Here is a 15,592-nt window from a genome sequence, read left to right as displayed (position 1 = left end):
CAAAATGCAGGAGTGGAAAGTACTGGCTAGCTAGCCAGATGTATGGAGGATTGGGATGACAAGAAGCTCTGATGGAGGGCTCATCTGAGGACAACCTAGTAGTCCAGAGCATGTTGGAGGCCTTAGCCAGTTGAAGACTGAAGAAAAGGTAAGGCAAGTTCAGCTGACAGATTCATCAGATGGATATACAGGCTGACAAGGCTGTTAGAATAAAAATAAGGCCACAGTCCGAAGCTTGGAGAAAATAATTCAATAGTGTGAATAGCTTAAATGGTAAATGGACTGCACTTATAGCGCTTTTATCCAAAGCGCTTTACAATGGTGTGTGAATGGATGCATAAGGCCAATGTGCGCAGCTGCCATGCATGGTGCCAGCCTGTTCATTAGGAGCAATGTGTGGCTCAGTATCTTGCCTAAGGACACTTCGACATGTGGACAGAAGTAGGGATTCGAGCTGCCGACCCTATGATTGGACAGCCCACTACCACTGAGCCACAGCCGCCCAATGTGTTCCAAAGGCATTTGAAGCAAGCATATTAGCCAAGTACCTCTATTTAGGGAGGCAGGTGGAGTCAATGTAATGCTTTTGACCAGGTTGCAGCTTCTTTACAGTGCCAAAGGGTGTGTGGCCTCTTTTGCTGCAAAGTAAACTCAGGAAAAGGCCAAGAGGTGTTGACTGCACTACTTCTTACAGTTTAGTGCGGTGAGAGTTCACTTGGACCTATGGTATAGCTAAATGAACAGACATTGTTCCAGGCATCTGATGGCAGATAAGGAGTTTACTTATACAAAGTGTTTGTCCTCAAGAGTGTAAAGACAGTAAAGCTAGTGTTTCGTGCTACTCGGCCTAATCATGCAGCAGTCTCTAGCCCTCAAGTGCCACAGCTGTGCAATGTTCTGGTGCCCAAAAGGAGAATGTCCCAGTGTCAACTACAGACCAGCGGCACAGATATCACATCATTAAGGTCTGATAGATTGGTACTGCAGCACTGCAGCACATTATGCCCCTAGTGAGCGTCTCCCTGGACCCCCTGCAGCTCACATACCACACCTGAATCAACGTGGGAAGATTTCCCTGTTTCATAGAGTTTACTTGCACCCGGAGGCCGGGAAGCACAGCGAGTCACATTTTGACTTCAAGTCCATTGAACACCATCTTGTCTCTCTGGCTTACAGAGAAGCTCCAAGGCAGGCAGGCCACAGTAAGCCAGACTACAGGGCTGCCTGTCAGATGTGGCTGTACTGTCACGCTTCCTGTTCACCCTACACTTTCAGCCACAACTCTGGAACGTGCCACCTCCAGATGGTCTCATAACTCCCATCATGGGCGCTCCCATCATGGGCGCCATCAGTGAGGACAAGGAAGAGTACAGAGCTATGGTCAGGATATATGTTAGATGATCTAGAATGAAATGGCTGAAATGGCCAGTTGGACTGAATGATAAACTGATTAAAATTTTGGTGGTCAAAGGTCAAAGTTCAAGGTTACTGGCCTCACAAAATGTGTTTTTGGCCTGATGAACACAATCTCAAGAAAGGCTTAATGGAATGTGTTCATATTTGGGTAAAATGGCCAATTGGACTCAAGGATTAACTGATCACATTGTGGGGGTCAAAGGTCAAGGGTAACTGACCTCGCAAAAGGTGTTTTTGGCCTGCTGAACACGAATGGCTTGACAGAATTTGTACATATTTGGCCAAGATGTCCAGTTGGACTTAATTAGATTTTAGTATTCAAATGTCACCGAATGCAAATGCAAGTTGCAGTTAACATTCAGTTGGTCTTGAGCGAGGGATGCACATGGATACATGCAACCAGAGATGGGTAGAGGCAAAGGAAGTGAGTAATTGAGTAATTGTTTTTATTAAACGTCACAAGGCCCTTTTGAATGCTAATGCTAGCTAGCTACCGTGAATGCTAATGCTAACACTAGCTAGCTAATGCCTTCGCTAGCTAGCGGTAATGCTAGCTAGCTAATGCTAATTCTAACACTAATGCTAGCTTTAGCTAGCTAGAATTGGCATTAGCTAGTTAGCATTAGCCTTAGCTAGCTAAGGCATTAGCTAGCTAGTGTTAGCATTAGCATTCACGGTAGCTAGCTAGCATTAGGATTCAAAAGGGACTTGACATTTAATAAAAACAATTACTCAAGTTTTGCCTCCTTCACTTCCTTTGCCTCTACCCATCTCTGGTTGCATGTATCCATGTGCATCCCTCGCTCAAGACCAACTGAATGTTAACTGCAACTTGCATTTTTGGGTGGAGGCATTTAGCCGCTACATGGTTTTTATAGTTCTGGCTGAATTGATCTTTGGTCATACAGTTAGGGGGCCTATGAAGGTTTGCAAAGACCAGTTTGGGTCAAATTAAAAAAGGAGCATTAGACCAGTGGCAAGCTGGGGCTGTCAATCCCTGATATGGCCACAAGGGGAAGCCTACAGATGGCAAAATTGCAGCCGCCCTACAATTACAGCTCCCAGGAGCTGTTTATTGCTTAGTATATGTTTTGTCAACTCAACACACTTGTAAATGAGGTGAAAACCTTAATGTGGCCCCTTTAGTTTAAATAAAGGCTACTACTAGGACCCTTCAGTCTGTAGTTTGAGGAGCTGTGTGCTTGCACCTAGCTGATCCTGCACACCTGAGCTGAATGAGCAATCAGCAAGGGCAAAGTGGAGTGGGCTCAAACTCAGAAGAGCTTTGGGGCGGAAAAAGGAAGACGGCATGCTGCCTCATGTAATTGTTTGTTTGAAAGAAGTCGCCCCAAGCAGGAATCAAACCATTGACCTCTCACTTCTAAACCCGGCTCACTAACCACAACACCAAGAGAGCCATTTATCTTAGCACAGCTGTTAGCAGGCCATAGAGGGTTAGGGTCAAATGAAAAAAGGAGCCTTAGAACAGTGGCAAGCTAGGGCCGTCAATCCCTGATATGGCCACCAGGGGAAGCCTACAGATGGCAAAATTGCAGCCGCCCTACAATTACAGCTCCCAGGAGCTGTTAATTGCTTGGTATATGTTTGTCAACTCAACACACTTGAAAATGAGGTGAAAACCTTAATGCGGCCCCTTTAGTTTAAATAAAGGCTACTACTAGGACCCTTCAGTCTGTAGTTTGAGGAGCTGAGTGCTTGCACCTAGCTGATCCTGCACACCTGAGCTGAATGAGCAATCAGCAAGGGCAAAGCAGAGTGGACTCAAAAGGAAGACAGCATGCTGCCTCATGTAATTATGTTAGAAAGAAGTCGCCCCAAGCAGGAATCGAACCAATGACCTCTCACTTCCAAACCCGGCTCACTAACAACAACACCAAGAGAGCCATTTATCTTAGCACAGCTGTTAGCAGGCCATAGAGGGTTAGGGTCAAATGAAAAAAGGAGCGTTAGACCAGTGGCAAGCTGGGGCTGTCAATCCCTGATATGGCCACCAGGGGAAGCCTACAGATGGCAAAATTGCAGCCGCCCTACAATTACAGCTCCCAGGAGCTGTTTATTGCTTAGTATGCGTTTGTCAACTCAACACACTTGAAAATGAGGTGAAAACCTTAATGCGGCCCCTTTAGTTTAAATAAAGGCTACTACTAGGACCCTTCAGTCTGTAGTTTGAGGAGCTGAGTGCTTGCACCTAGCTGATCCTGCACACCTGAGCTGAATGAGCAATCAGCAAGGGCAAAGCAGAGTGGACTCAAAAGGAAGACAGCATGCTGCCTCATGTAATTATGTTAGAAAGAAGTCGCCCCAAGCAGGAATCGAACCAATGACCTCTCACTTCCAAACCCGGCTCACTAACAACAACACCAAGAGAGCCATTTATCTTAGCACAGCTGTTAGCAGGCCATAGAGGGTTAGGGTCAAATGAAAAAAGGAGCGTTAGACCAGTGGCAAGCTGGGGCTGTCAATCCCTGATATGGCCACCAGGGGAAGCCTACAGATGGCAAAATTGCAGCCGCCCTACAATTACAGCTCCCAGGAGCTGTTTATTGCTTAGTATGCGTTTGTCAACTCAACACACTTGAAAATGAGGTGAAAACCTTAATGCGGCCCCTTTAGTTTAAATAAAGGCTACTACTAGGACCCTTCAGTCTGTAGTTTGAGGAGCTGAGTGCTTGCACCTAGCTGATCCTGCACACCTGAGCTGAATGAGCAATCAGCAAGGGCAAAGTGGAGTGGGCTCAAACTCAGAAGAGCTTTGGGGAGGAAAAAGGAAGACGGCATGCTGCCTCATGTAATTATGTTTGTTTGAAAGAAGTCGCCCCAAGCAGGAATCAAACCATTGACCTCTCACTTCCAAACCCGGCTCACTAACCACAACACCAAGAGAGCCATTTATCTTAGCACAGCTGTTAACAGGCCATAGAGGGCCATTACACTATACCAAGTCCCTCACGTCCTAATGCGCCTCTCCGATGGCCCCACTGCCACCATCCCACTTCCAAAACCAATGTAGCAGAGAATGAACTGACAACCTTTCTGAAAGGGAGTATGGACTTAGGCTCATGAAACACCCTAACCCTGTACTCTATTCCTGAGCTGATTAGGGTTGGGTGATTGGACAACTACCAATCCTACATAAATTCCCTCATCTTCAAAGGGTTAGGGTTAAGGGTAACCCTGCCATTAAGTTGATGGCTAACTGGGTCCAGACTTCAGGACTTACCGCCCCCAGGCCGGGGGGCTCCCTCGTTGAAGAGTGTGGTGCAAATGGACTGTGCATGGGTAGGGCTAACCCCCAAAGAAGACTGGGCAACGATCAAGGTCCTGATGCCCTGGACCACCACATCCAGCGTGCTGTTCCAAGTGGAACCCTGGAGGGCCGCATACTTACCCCCTGGCCAAACAAACTGCTTGTTGTCACCGTAAGGTTGCCACAGCCGTCCGACCAGAGCCTGAGAAAGGTTCCTCTCTGTGCCTCCTTGCCGGCGGAGGGGTAGTGGTGAGTCTCACCATCCACCCCTCAAGCTTCTACCGGCCGAAGACTCAAGAGAGGTTCCTCTATCTATAAGTCTCTGAACCCTAAACCTCCACATCCGGCGGAGGGGTGGTGGTGGTGAGTCTCACCATCCACCCCACAAGCTTCTACCGGCTGAAGGTTAAGTCCCGTATGAGAGTCTAAGACAGTGCGGTATTCCCTGAGAAGTTTTGCGGGCATGCCACATAAACCCCTGAATTCGGCTCCTACACTGTTCAAAGAAACTCACCGACAGACGTGAAGGCCCTAGGATACTCAATACGGATTCGAGCATCGTCGGGCCTTGACTCTGCTGTAAACCACTAGGGGACCCAATTAAACTGAACAGCAAACACACCCATGGTGAAAAAATGAAAAAATGTAATATTATCTTCCAAAAATATGTATCCCAAACTAAATGTTCATTTGGCATTGGTTTCAGCCTTCCATCTCATTTCCTCATTGTTTTATAAAGGTACAAAGTTTGATTATGGTGAATACCCAGAAAGCAGTGCGGTATTATATTATCATATTCAAACTCCTCCCTAAGTGGGTTAGGGTTAGGGTTAGTGGGCGGGGTTTATGCCAAAAAGGGAATTCTGGGAGTGCAACCGTGAATGGAGATGAGAGGGAAGAAGATGACTATCCCTGCTACAGGTACAGGAGTGCTTCACTTCATCCTCTTACTAGAGTTGGTGTTATCATTGCACCCAGGCCAAAGAGATGTGGAGTAGCTGGTCTGAGAAGGTCTTGTGCTCCTGACAGTTACTCATTTAGCAAGAAGGGCTCCAAGAAAACATTGGACCTGAGCAGGAGTGAGCTGTTTGTGGTGGTTTCACACCTCTGGGAATGCCTGAGGAGGAGGACTGACTCTGGAGGCCATCTCCAGTGATCAGGGTGAGACATACTGGAGTGCAATTTATCATGAACATGATTGAGGAAAAGCTCTGAGGTAAAATTGTATGTTAAGTAGCCATGTGTTTTTAACCTTTTGGTCAAAATATCATGATTTCAGTCAGTTTATTGACCATTATTATCAGAAGATACTGAACTAGATATTTTTTAGACTGATTAAAGTTAATTTAATGTTCATATGTCTGCAAAGATATTGCAAATACTATAAGCACATGTCCTTCCCTGCAAGATATGTAGCATTTTTATTTTGATAAAGCATTGTTAAAACAATATGTCACTGCATTTCTGATCACTTTACTCATAAAGCATAACAGAGGAAACATACTGACTTGCTTTTGATATTGTTTTAGCCAAACAGCCATGTGTAATGTCAAGGTGCCTTGCCCAGATGCACTGTGGACTGCACAATGTTATTCAAAAAGTTGTCATGCCTTTATATTCTTCACACTGATAAAAGGTAATAAAAAAAAAACACCAAAAAAGCAAACAACTTTTATTGTCAGACAGTTGTTGCACACAGCACCCAGTGATGGCGCATCAATGTTGAAACACACACAGAGAGACAGGCGTGTCCACTGATGAAGTTCTCTGCTCTTCACCCATTCTGCCATCCTTCCTCTAAGGGCAGCCAAGAGCAGACAGTAGGCAGCATGCAGGGGACGCACCATGGGGACCGATAAAGTGCTCATGTCCGTCGTCATCAGCGACGGAGAGCATTAGCGGTGGAAAATAATTGTCATAAAGAATTGTCATGTTTGTCAAGCAAGGATTTGACTTATATTCCTTAGTTAATAGTTGTGGAGACATCCATATATAATTGAATGTAAGGCTACATGAAATGTGCTTTTTTTTTTACATCGTGGAAATGTTTTTTTCTGCCTAAGTCCCCCATTATTTTAGCTTTTCTTGTGCTCCAGACCAGAACACATTTCATTCACTTTGCAATACTGACAAATAAATAATAGAAATAGTTCATCTAATCCAATTACTAATATTTGACCATCATAGTAAAAAATGTACTACAGCCATTGATATAAAACAAGGCACCAAATATCATTTTTCAAAATCATTACCCTTTACCTTAATTCATAACCCCCACCCTCTTTCTCCACTCAAAAACAAATCCCCCACAACTCCTATACACTTTGCTCAGACAAGGCCATCTCTCATCACATAAGGTAGAGCTGGAGGTGTCTTTGTGATGGCAGGTTCAGGCAGCTCCTCCTTGAGATAAACAGCACTTCCAAGGTTTCCTCCAACTAAACCAGGACAAAACAGAAGTACTGATCATTGGAGAAAAAGCTGAAAGAGAGAAACTAGCTGCACACCTAAAAACTCTGGAAATTGACACCAATTGCCAGGCTTAAAACTTAGGTGTCATACTTGACTCAGATCTTAACTTCGAAAACCACATCAAGAATATTACAAAGACATCCTTTTACCACCTAAGGAACATTGCCAAGGTGCAACCCTTTCTCTCTCAGGCTGACACCGAAAGATTAATGCATGCTTTCATCACAAGCAGGCTGGACTACTGCAATGCTCTACTATCAGGCCTACCAAAGAAAGCAATCTCTAAGCTACAAATAATACAGAATGCTGCAGCAAGAGTCCTCACTAAGACTAGACGAAGGGCACACATCACACCAGCGCTAAAATCACTACACTGGTTACCAGTCAACTCTAGAATAGACTTTAAAATACTATTACTAGTCTATAAATCTCTCCACAGTCACTCACCAGAATATATTTCAGACATGCTTGTTAAGTACATGCCAAACAGACCACTTAGATCCTCAGGCACTGAACTTTTAACAGTTCCAAAAGCCAGGACCAAGAAACATGGAGAGGCAGCTTTTAGTTTCTATGCCCCCAACCTCTGGAACACCCTACCGGAGTGCCTAAGAAGGGCTGAAACAACGGAGGTCTTCAAGCGAGACCTCAAGACGTACCTTTTCGACCTAGCCTACAATCACTAGCTAAGACCCTGAGATTCAGAAAGGCAGCCTCAAACCTACCTGTGAACCCTCTGTATACATTGATACTTGTCCTGCTATGCAATGTATGTATATCATGTAGCGTACAGAAGCTGGTTATCCTGAAACAGGCTTGTTCTGACTGTTGTGTTGCTTCAATGGCTCAGTGTGCTACTAACCGTTTTTCTGTCTCCCCTAGTGTCTCTCTCTCTCCCTCCTATCCTCTAACCAGGTCCAGTGTCAGCTGCGGAGCTGTGGATATCGTAGTATTTAGTACACACACACACATGTACACACAAGACACACATCAGTCCACATCCGGCTTTGGCCTGGACCTGATGCTCTTAGCCTTTCTTGCTCTTAGCCTTTCTTGCTCCGAAAACTTAATTTAAACTTAATTTACTATTATTTATTGTTCTTTAAATGTTCTTAGCCATTAGACAAATATATTCCAGGAGCCTGCCCCAGGTCGCCTGTTTCAATATCTGTGTGGTCTGAATGACTCTATGTGCTACTAACCCTGCTCTGCCTTCCCTCTCCCTGGTGCCTCTCTCTCTCCCTCCTATCTTCTAACCAGGTTCAGTGGATGCCCCACTGTCACCAGCAGACCTCACGAAGTCCGATAGATACCCTCTGTGTCTATTGTGGATGATGTAGCATGTCCGTAGAATATTCTCTCCCCTATGATGTTTTTAGCCTCTCTCACTCTGAAATGTAATTCAATGCAATGTATTGCTTCATAAATGTTCTTAGCCGGTAGACAAACATACTCCTGGAGCTTGCTCGATCGCCTTGTTGAGAGGGGTCAGGGAAGAATTTTTACAGCTCACTTATCTGGCCCCCGGGTGATTACTGTTTTTTTGCTTCCCTCTGGAATATGTAGAGAGTGGGTCGTATGCCCACCTCCCTTGTTCTCTGTAAAGCGCATTGTGTTGCCTCTGGGTATGAAATGCGCTATATAAATAAAGCTTTGATTGATTGATTGAAGGTATAATGTGTGTGTGCGATTACTGAAGGTGCAACTTTCAAAAGTACCCGTTTGAAGACATGTCCAACAAATGGCTTGAAGACACCACATATGTGATAAAGAATCACAATGTCTTCAAAATAAACTAGTTTGTGACATCAAAAAGGAGACACTGCATTGAATTTACATACAGCCACATTGCCAGTCAAATACAACTCCTATGTATGGGAGAATTTGGCATGTGTTCATAACAGTGTTCCCCACAGCCCACTGGTCTCATGTGCTATAGTTGTCCTGAAACAGAGCGTTGGAGCCAGTTAGAAGTCAGGTTCTGGAGTCTGGTCCACTCCCACACCACTGAGGGAAAGTTGTGAGTATTGTGAGTATTTTTTATGGAAAACACTATGTGCTACTTTAATTTGTATGAATGGTGCTATATAAAGAAAATGACATTGACATTTAAATAAATGACAGTATCGAGTTGGACATGCCTCACAGCTGAACCCCTTGGCTGTGTTCACAGACCCTGCAAGCTGGAAACACATCCAGACCAGAGCACACTGACAGAAGCAGAGAGATTGAAAGAGGGAAAGAAACAAAGGGAGAGTTAATTCAACCTTTTTGTATAATTTTCCCCTTTATAAGAATCAACAGTCAACGTTCACTTGAAATGAGGTGAGATCACGTACAAAAATAAAGAGAAAAATGTGATAGAAATCACAGCAAAGCAAAATGAGGAAGAAGGAATGATGGATAGATAGACATGTTATCACCCTAATCAATAACTATTATCCGGGGATGAGGGACCATAACTCCCATAACGTACCTGATCTATATCCTGGCAGTGGGTGCTGTTCCCATCCATAGCAGGGGTTAGGGTCGCAGCCTACGGTGCAAAGTACACACAGAGAATGGACTGTGAAATCTCCGAACACAGCCTATGCATACGCTGTTTGAGGCTAAAGTGAAGTGTTTCAGATTGGTTGTGTCTGTTGCTGACCATTCCTGCGTTCTTGGTAAGCTGCTGGAGGGGCAGGCCCTGTGTCCATCTCTCCTTGTTCTCAGTCTGTACAGCACAGCAGTTGCAGATAATCACCACAGCGGGAGCTATAGCCTGGGAGCAGGGGGAGAGAGAGTAGGGTGGCAGAAGATCATTATTGCAGACAGGATGTCAAAGTGTGTGTATGTGTGCTCTAACCTGTCCATGCAGTGTGTCAGAAATAGACCTCTGGCATTGAGGCTGTGATGGGACAGTCCGGGGCCGGGGGCGGGGCTGTGCTGGTACAGTCCGGGGCCAGGGGTGTTCTGGGACGGGCCGGGGGCGGGGCTGGGATGGAACAGTCCGGAGCCAGGGGTGGGCTGGGACAGTCCGGGGCTGGGGGTGGGGGTATGTGTGATGCTGGTCCAGCTGGTGGGCAGAGCTGAGCGCCTATCAGGATGTCTGTCAGCTTCATCTCCTTCTCACTGAGCTCGCTGCGTACTGTAACTGCATCACTGTCTCTGCTTCATCATCCAAACAGTCAGACCGCCTGTGCAGGCAGGCAGGCAGGCAGACAGACAGACACACACACACACAAAGTTAGAATGAGAAAGAAAGAAAGAAAGAAAGAAAGAAAGAAAGAAAGAAAGAAAGAAAGAAAGAAAGAAAGAAAGAAAGAAAGAAAGAAAGAAAGAAAGAAAGAAAGAAAGAGTGGCACCCTTACGTCTTTGTTGAGTGGCACCCTGAGGACCTGAGGAAGCTGATCAGCTGAGGTAGAGAGACAGGAGAGAAACATGGACTGGCTACATAAAAGTGGGAAAGGATACATTGTTGGCACCTAACAGGACCGGGATAACTGGAGACAAAGATAGGAGGCCCATCTGTGGACGACCCGATGATGATGAAGAATAGCACAGCACAGAGAGGTTGCAGTATGTGATAAAGAAAAGAGTGTCCTTTTTTGCATTTTGTTTTATATGACCTTTTATGTGTTGCACTTTGTCTTGATGCTTTTAATGTCTCATGTAAAGCACTTTGAATTGCCTTGTTGCTGAAATGTGCTATACAAATAAACTTGCCTTGCCTTGCCTAGCAATGCCTTAGCATCACACAGTGTGTATTCTAACCCAAAAGCTCATGTAGACCTCCCGTAGAGTGTGCACACTGCATCATAATCTGCTAAGTAGTTCTTCACTATGTCCACAACTGAGAAGAGAGACAGAAGTTAAGGTTGGAATATCATCACCTGCTGCATAGAACATATTGTCCATTACTTCTGGGAGAGAGAGGTCATGAGTAGTGTAGTTCAGAGGGTCTTACCTGCTGTAGGGACCAGCTTGTTGACCTCCTCTATCCTGTCAAATTACATCATCACTCCTCCACTGTGGAGAGAACATGGATGTTAGCAGGGATGTCCTCTGTGAGTCTCCCTAATACACAGACACACTTCAAAAGGTGAAGTCAATACAATTTCCAGTTACCTGGTTACAGCATGAAGTGTTGTGGGTAAGATTATCTGCTCATATTCATCCAAAAGCTTGAGCTCATTGGACGGCGCTTCACAGTGCAGATGGACAATGACCTGAAGCATACTGTGAAAGCAACCAAATATGTTTTCAAGGCAAAGACATGGAATGTTCTGCAATGGCCAAGTCAATCACCTGACCTGAATACTATTGAGCATGCGTTGCACTTGCTGAACACAAAACTGAAGGGAAATTGCCCAAATAACAAGCAATACCGGAAGACAGTTGCAGTACAGACCTGCCAGAGCATCACCAGGGACAAAACCAGGCATCTGGTGATGTCTATGGGTTCCAGGAAGTACCTCTGCCAGGAGAGGCTCCTCGACCACTGACCAGCAATGATCTCTCACATGTCATCCACTATTCCATGTGATCAGCAGTTGTTCCTTTGATCAACCTTGGAATCAGGGAAGGAAGAAATTATTTGTAATTTGTTAAACTACAGATGTTTGTCATATTTTAATGAGAATGTACTTCCAGCTTGGTAAAATAGTCACATCCCAGAAGTAGACTAAGTAGGTATTTGGGATAACTGGTGTGATGGGCAGACTCATGAGCCAGTAGAGGTGTGTTATGGTAATATATATTCAACAGAGATGAAGAGATGTCACAGTAGGAAGATAACATAGTGACTTGTTGGAAATGTAATTATGAAACAGAAGGTTATTTACAGCTAAGGACACAAGAGGGAGGTAGAGGGCTTTTTTGTCTCTTGTGACTCTTGTCCTTTTTCCTGGATTTGTGATTCCCTGCAAACCACTCCAATCCCCAAGTCATCTGGGCTTAGTGGGTATAAAAGTCTATGATTGTGTTGATAATTGATCCATATCAGCATAAGAACCATCATAGTTCATGTCTGAAGTTGTTAGCAAATCAGTGAGCAGAACTTTACCTCTGCCAGTCTGGTAGATACATGGTAGGTTTACCATGGTTTACACAGACACACACACACACACACACACACACACACACACACACACACACACACACACACACACACACGACACAGCGGGCCAACACTTCATGCACTCTAAGAGGTTAGGGTTAGGGCTAGACTAAATGTAGGTTGGCATAAAATAATACATATTTATTTTTAAATGGATGGAAAGATGCTGTCCATGCTTTAATCTTTATGTCTATTCAGCATGTCTGTTCTCACCCACTGAGGTCCCATCACCAAACATGTGAAGCCTCAGATACAATGATAAAACAGGTGCAGACAATGAATTATAGAGACAGATAGATAGATAGATAGATAGATAGATAGATAGATAGATAGATAGATAGATAAAAAATTAGACCTCAGTGTTGTGATCAGACAATACAAGCAAAATTTCACCTCAATGTACTGATGCTGATAGAGCTATACACCTGCTCCTTGATTAGCAGAAGGTTAACATCTGCTCTCTGAAACACTCAGGACAGGCATGGAAGATGCAGCAATAAATCAGCTCATAGATAAACAGTTACTACAAATCTGTACAGTATGTCCCACAGAATGTGTATAGCCATTTGGCCAGTGGACATATTTTCACCTCTGACAATGCTGGCAAGACTGCAGGGCTTCAATGGCTCCATGCTGTGAGTCAGGTTCTTCTGCAGGGCTTCAATGGCTCCATGCTGTGAGTCAGGTTCTTCTGCAGGGCTTCAATGGCTCCATGCTGTGAGTCAGGTTCTTCTGCAGGGGTTCAATGGCTCCATGCTGTGACAGCCACCTTTTGTCCTTTACTTTCTGTTAATGTTACAATAGACTCATTATTTAGTAATGCATACACAGGAAATATCAACTGTAAGGTATTATGTATAAGACTACTGTACATCATACCTTTATTTTCAAATCACAGACAAGCTGGCAGCTGCTGACTTCAGTCTGATTTGCACTGTTCCTGAGGTACTGTCTGACAATTGTTTAGCAACACCTAACATCCTGTGTTTGATTAGAAAAGAAATGCCAAACAGGAAATAAAATTAAAAAAAAGATTTATTGGTTAGAAGCACTGCTCTGTTTGTGCATGCGTGTAGGTACATAATTAAGCAGCAAGCCAAACTCCATTCAAATGAATTCAGGAGTCAGGCCTCACCGTCCAGGCTCCTGGTGCTTTATTGGACTGCACTCTCAGACACAGTGAATCAGAGTGAAACTGACAAAAGGAACAAAGAATACTGTCAAATAAGTTTATAAATACTGTAGAAACTCCTTTCAACCCATATCGTTTAAGGAAGGCTATAGTTAACATGCAATACAACTAAGCTAACAATTAGCTAATATGTATAAAAGGGTTAGGGTTAGTTAGGTCTTAGTTATGTGCAAAACAAATACTCACAGATGATACTGTCAAATGAATAAACAAACGAAATATTGCAGCAGATTGTATGTGTAAACATTCACACATGTGGCTGAAGAATTAAGATGGTGGACTTCCTGTCAAAGTGCATGTAAAACTAGTATGAAATTAAGAGTCCCTTCAGTTTCAAAATAAGAGGCTCAGGAAGGAGGCACTAATTCTCTCAATTTGAGGGAATAACACTGCTGTTCCATCTGTTACTAATCCATAGAGCTTCTAATCCTAATGTTTTCCTGTGAATGACATCTCTGATAGCAGTAGCAATGGAATCCAAGAACTGGTTATACACATTTTTTGTAATTTTTTTTTACTGGTTATACACCTGCCCCTCTTAGTTAATGCATCTGAACAAAACAAAACCATCATATATGTGTGTGGCTTATTAGTAATTATGCATTTACATGTTTTATATTACTGACAATGATCATGCTGTACCTGACAAGTCCAACTGTCTACTCAGTGACACATATGTACTTTAGTCAACCTCAAGGCTAATGGCTGAGGATGGAAGTACCTCTGTCAGGATAGGCTCCTCGACCACTGACCACTAATGATCTCTAACATGTCATCCACTATTCCATGTGATCAGCAGTTGTTCCTTTCATCAACCTTGGAATCACAGAAGGAAGACATTATTTGTAATTTGTTCTACAGTTCTGCAGTGAAGCAAAGTAATGTTTGTAAGTCATATTTTAATGAGAATTTACCTTCAGCTTGGTAAAATAGTCACATCATAGAAGTTGAGCAAGACCAAGTAGGTAGTTGGGATAACTGGTGTGATGGGCAGTCTCATGAGTCTTCAGGTGTGTTATGGTAATATATATTCAACAGACATGAAGAGACGTCACAGTAGAAAGAAAGTAGTGACTTGTTGGAAATGTAATTATGAACCAGAAGGTAATTTACAGCTATAACCACAAGAGGGAGGTAGAGGGCTTTTTTGTCTCTTGTTACTCTTGTGCTTTTTTTCCTGGATTTGTGATTTCCTGCAAACCACTCCAATACCCAAGTCATCTGGGCTTAGTGGGTATAAAAGGCTGAGTGTGTTGATAATTGATCCATATCAGCATAAGAACCATCATAGTTCATGTCTGAAGTTGTTAGCAAATCAGTGAGCAGAACTTTACCTCTGCCAGTCTGGTAGATACATGGTAGGTTTACCTGTGCCAGCCTGGTAGGTAGGTGCTAGGTTTACCTGTTCCAGCCTGGTAGGTAGGTGCTAGGTTTACCTGTGCCAGCCTGGTAGGTAGGTGCTAGGTTTACCTGTGCCAGCCTGGTAGGTAGGTACTAGGTTTACCTGTGCCAGCCTGGGAGTTAGGTGCTATGTTGACCTTTGCCAGCCTGGTAGGTAAGTGGTAGGCTTACCTGTGCCAGCCTGGTAGGTAGGTGTCTTGTGACTCTTGCTTTTTCCTGGATTTGTGATTCCCTGCAAACCACTCCAATACCCAAGTCATCTGGGGTTAGTGGATATAAAGGCTATGAGTGTGTTGATAATTGATCAATATCAGCATAAGGACCATCATAGCTCATGTCTGAAGTTGTTAGCCAGTCAGTGAGCAGAACTTTAACTGTGCCAGCCTGGTAGGTAGGTGCTAGGTATACCTGTGCCAGCCTGGTAGGTACAGTAGGTGGTATGTTTACCTGTGCCAGCCTGGTAGGTAGGTGCTAGGTATACCTGTGCCAGCCTGGTAGGTAGGTGGTATGTTTACCTGTGCCAGCCTGGTAGGTAGGTGGTATGTTTACCTGTGCCAGCCTGGTACAGTATGTAGGTGCTACTGTAGGTGGTGCCCGCTGCTGCCAGGCCGACTGGTCTGATGTGGTGGTTGAAGTTGCCAGCTGACCAGAGTTGTAGCAGAGTGACAGGGTTGTTGGTGTCACTGTTGTAGCTGTGATGGTGGGTGACCTGGGAGACCATTCAGGACAGCTTGTTTGGGTC

Source organism: Borostomias antarcticus, assembly GCF_949987555.1.
Source record: "Borostomias antarcticus genome assembly, chromosome: 22".
Classification (NCBI taxonomy): Eukaryota; Metazoa; Chordata; class Actinopteri; order Stomiiformes; family Stomiidae; genus Borostomias; species Borostomias antarcticus.
Note: the sequence above shows the minus strand (reverse complement) of the source record.